Genomic DNA, 5,000 nt, shown 5'->3' with positions numbered 1-5,000 from the left:
AATGGACTGGCAGGAAAAAAACGCACGGCAATCGACAATGGACTGGATAATCGACCACGAGTTAGGAATGGAAACACCCGAGATGTGAGAGACAAAAACAGCGAAAGGAAATATTTAAAAGAGGCTACAGTGATTGTGAATGTGGAAAACGTGATCGAGGTAAGAGCGGAGGATATCATTAAAGCTGTAACGGAATTATGTGGACATGGTGGAATTTTAGCGCTAAGACCAAGACAAGGAAAGGAATATGAACTGACAATGGAAAAAGAAGAAATGTGTGACAAACTTACTGATGGACTGGAAATAAAAGGAGTGAAATGTGAAGTGAAAAATTTGCAAAACAGAGACTATGTTGTTTCCTTCATGCACCTGCCCGTCTATCTTGATGATGACGAAATTCTAGAAAAATTGCAAGGATGGAGAGTTACTCCCATCTCGAAAATAAAAAGAAGATGCTATCCGGGCACTGACATAGAGGACGGAACAAGGTTCCTAAAGGTGAGGTTCCCCAAAGAGGTGGCATCGCTGCCGTATAGCACTAAGCTGGAAACAGCGGAAGGGCCACAGTATTTTAGGGTGGTGCACAGTCACCAGGTGAAGACCTGTCGGCTGTGCACGAGCCCAGAACACCTACTGAAAGACTGCCCTGAGTTCAAGTGCTATAAATGTGAGGAGAGGGGACATTTTGCACGAGACTGCAATGCTGTCAGGTGCCCGGATTGCAGAGAAACATTAAATAAATGCGACTGTGGGATGGAGGAAGAGGAAGGAGGTAGGGAAAATCAGGTAGACGGACAGGTGCATGAAGGAAACAACGAGGAGGAAGGACAAACTGATGAAGGACAACAGGAAGAAAGCCTACAACAAGAAATGGAAGGAGCAGTGAGAATCAGAGAGGAAGGAGAACAAGAGAACGATAAAGAACAAACAATGGAGCAGGACACTCAAGGGACAGTTATGGACATTTCGGACAGTTCTAAAAGTTACCTGGATGACGTGGAGAAAGATGGACATGAAAAGAAGGATCAAAGCGGGACTGAAAGTGAAGAAGAAACAACGATGGACAAAGACAGGGAGGGGAAAGGACAATTAAGGAGAAGACTAGTAAAGGTAAAACCAAATATAAGTAACGCAAGGAAAAAGACTATTTTAAAGATCTTAGATAAAAGTGAAAATAGGTTTGATGTGTTAAAGGATCTGGAGGGAGAAGATGAAGAATAATGGTTTTTAAGTATTTATTTGTTTTTCTTTTAATGGCTTTTAGTTGTGTTACTTTTAATGCCAGAGGACTTTTAGATGTAAGAAAATTTGAGAAACTGAAAGAAATGTTCAAGAATGAAGATGTGATTTTATTACAAGAAACAAACTGGAGGGAAGGTTTTATGACTGAAATAAGAAAAAGATGGAACGGAGAGATTTTATATAATAATGGGGATGATAGGCAGGGCAGAGGTGTAGCGGTTTTAATAAAGGAAAACAGAGGTGTAACATGTAAGAAAATATACAATGATAAAGAAGGGAAATGTATGGTGGTAGAAATGATTTTTGATGGAAAAGCAATAGTTGTGGTTAATGTTCATGCGCCAAATGAGGAGAATGAAAAGAAAGAGTATTTTAGTATGTTAAGAGAATTTTTAAAGGATTACAAAGAAGTCATTATGATGGGTGATTTTAATACTGTTTTTAGCAAAATTGAAATGGGTGAGGGAATGGTTTTTAAAAGTGACAAAGGAAGAAAAGAGTTGAAATTATTAATGGAAGAAAACAACATGGTTGATATATGGCGAGAAAGAAATGGAAAAATTAGAGAATATTCAAGGAGGCAATTAGTGGGGAATTTTATGTGTAAAACAAGAATTGATTTTATATTATGTACAAGGAATGTGGAAGGATTTATTGGTAGTATGAAATATGAGTTATCAAGCCTAAGTGACCATAAACCAATTTTTATGCACCTAGACTGGAGTTCAATGAAAAAAGGGCCGGGAGTATGGGTTTTAAATACAGAGATTTTAAAGAATGAAGATTATGTCTTAAGTGTTAAAGAAATTATTGAAACAGAAAAGAAGAACGAAATGTACAGTGAAGATAAAAGAATATGGTGGGAAAATACAAAATATTTAGTTAAAAAGTTTACAATCAAGTACTGCAAGCTAATACAGAAAAGCAAGAGAAACAAGGAGAGAGAAATAAGAGAAAATTTGAAAAAAGAATTAAATGAGAATGGGGAAGATATACAAAAAATAAAAGAATTAGAGGGAAAATTGAAAGAAATGGAAGAGGAGAAATATGAAGGAGCTAGACTAAGAAGTAAGGCAAAATACACGGTGGAGGGTGAAAAATGTACAAAGTTTTTCTTCGATCTAGAAAAAAGTAGAGGGAAAGCGAAAATGATAAAAGAAATAAGAGGAAATAATGGAGTAGTTGTGGAAACAAACGAGGAAATTCTAAAAGAAATAAAAGCATACTATGAGAATTTGTTTAGTGCAGAGGGAGTGAAAGAAGAAGAGAAACTGGAGTTACTGAAACAAATAAAAACAACAGTTGGGGAACAAGACAAAAAAGAGTGTGATGAAGAAATAAGAGACGAAGAGATAAAAAGAGCAATAAGTGAATTAAACAAAAAGAAAAGTCCGGGTATAGATGGTTTGGGGAGTGAATTTTAAATAGTTTTAAAAGATTTTTTAACTAGCATTTTAAAAGAAGTATATGTAGATGTTTTTAACAAAGGAGAACTGAATCAAAGAATGGGAATGGGTTTAATGAGTTTGATATACAAGAAAAAAGGAGAGAAGATGGATTTGAAGAATTACAGACCAATTACTATGTTGAATACTGACTTAAAGATTTTGTCGAAAATTTTAGCAAACAGATTGAAGGAAGTAATGCCGAGTATAATTAAAACCAATCAAGCGTACGGAGTGAAAGGAAGAGACATTGCAGACACAACAATAAGTATAAAAGATACAATAAGATACATAAATGACAAGAACAAAGAAGGTTATATAATTAGTTTAGATTTTGAAAAAGCGTTTGACAGAGTGGAACATGAATTTTTATTTGATATTTTAAAAAGTTTTGGATTTGGAGGGAATTTTATTAAATGGATACAAATTTTATACAAAGGCGCAGTAACAAAAATTAAATGTAATGGCTTTTTAACAGAGTGTTTTAAAATAACTAGATCAATAAGGCAAGGATGTCCACTTTCAGCTCTTTTATATTCTTTAGTCTCTGAACCGCTAGGTCTGGCCATAAAACAGGAAAAGAGAATTAAGGGAATAAGTGTTGGGGGAGAAAAGAACAAAATATTTCAATATGCGGATGATACTACAATGATAGTAAAGGATCTAGAGAGTGTGAAAAAAGCAATGATAATCGTAGACGTGTTTTGTAAGGGATCAGGAGCAAAAGTAAATGCAGACAAAACAGTGTACATGAGATTTGGTGGGGCAAAAGAATTGACAAATAGTTTTGCTTTTAAGGAAACAAAAGAAATAAAGATTTTAGGTGTTTTAATGGGAATGGATGAAAAAAAGGTAGGAGAAACAATGTGGGAGGAATTATTAGGGGGTATTGAAAGGAGGATGAACTTTTGGAAACTGAGAACTTTATCTTTGAAGGGGAAGGTTTTAATTCTGAATGTTTTAATGGTTTCAAAATTATGGTATGTTTTATATGTGTCATCCATGCCATTGTGGGCAGAAAAAAGGCTGAAAAAATGTTTTTTAGATTTTTTATGGGAAGGGAAGCCAGCAAGAATTGCATACAATACATTGATAGGAGCAGTTGAGAAGGGAGGTTTGGGCTTAATGGATTTTGAACAAAGAAAGAATAGTTTAAGAGTAAAAATAATACAAAAGTACTTAGACGAAGAAAAGAAAACAGCGTGGAAAAAAACAATGGAATATTTTTTAAGTAAATGTGGGAATTTTAGTCTTGGGGATAATATACTGTGGATGAGAGCAAAGAAATGGATGACAGAGGGGTTGCCAAATTTTTACAAGGAACTGATGAGCGCCTGGGGTAAATTTTTAAGTAATGTACATTTTAATCCACAAGGTAGAGAGGACATTTTAAATCAGCCTTTATTCTTAAACAACGGCATTTTAAATCAAGGAAAGGAGATTTTTTTTAAGAAGTGGTGGGAGCTGGGAATTACAAGAGTAAGAGATGTTTTATATGAATTTAAAGAGGGATTTTTACCAGTGCAATATATTGTAGACGTAATGGAGGAGGCAAAGGAGGATTTTAGCAGACAGGAGATAATAAACAAATATGAAATAATCAAAAAGGCAATACCCAAAGACTGGATAAAAAGGATTGAAAGCATGGAAGTGGGGAAAAATGGGAAAGAAGTGTATGTGAAGTTGGGAGAAAAATTGTATGGTTTTAAAACATGTACGGTGAAGATGTTTTATGGGTTTTTTAGAGATGGTGTTTTTAAAGAGCCGATTGCAAATGGATACTGGGTGCAGAAGTTCAAAGATCTAAGAGAAGAGTGTATATGGAGAAATATGAGGGGGAGGTGTGTGGAAACAAAATTGGGATGTTTGGAGTATTTTATAAGGCATAAAGTGGTTTTTACTGAGGCTATTTTAAATAAAATAGGAATTGAAGAAAACGCTCTGTGTAAAGTGTGCCAGGAAAAGGAAGAGTGGATTTTACATATGTTTTTATATTGTAAAGAATTGGAGGAATTTTTAAGGAAATGCAAAGTTTTAATTAAAGATTTGACTGAGGAGTGGGATGAAAGTGTAATGGAATGGAACAGAGTGGTGATGTTTGGTTGGGAAAAAAAGTGTCAAAACAAAAGTTTTATTAATCTGTGTGTAATGCTAATGAAAAGTGCAATATGGGAGAGAAGAACTGTGGCTAAAAAGGAAAAAATTGTGTTGGATGTTTGGACTGTGTTTAAAAGGAAAACGGAATTATATTTTGAAAGATTGTATGTGTATTTTAGAGGTGAAAATATGTTGGATGCTTTTTATGATGTTTTT

This window comes from Rhinichthys klamathensis, unplaced genomic scaffold (genome assembly GCF_029890125.1).
Source record: "Rhinichthys klamathensis goyatoka isolate OS25496 unplaced genomic scaffold, OSU_Roscu_1.1 h1tg000570l_1, whole genome shotgun sequence".
Taxonomy (NCBI): Eukaryota; Metazoa; Chordata; class Actinopteri; order Cypriniformes; family Leuciscidae; genus Rhinichthys; species Rhinichthys klamathensis.
The sequence above is the reverse complement of the archived record's forward strand: the minus strand, read 5'-3'. Positions refer to the sequence as shown.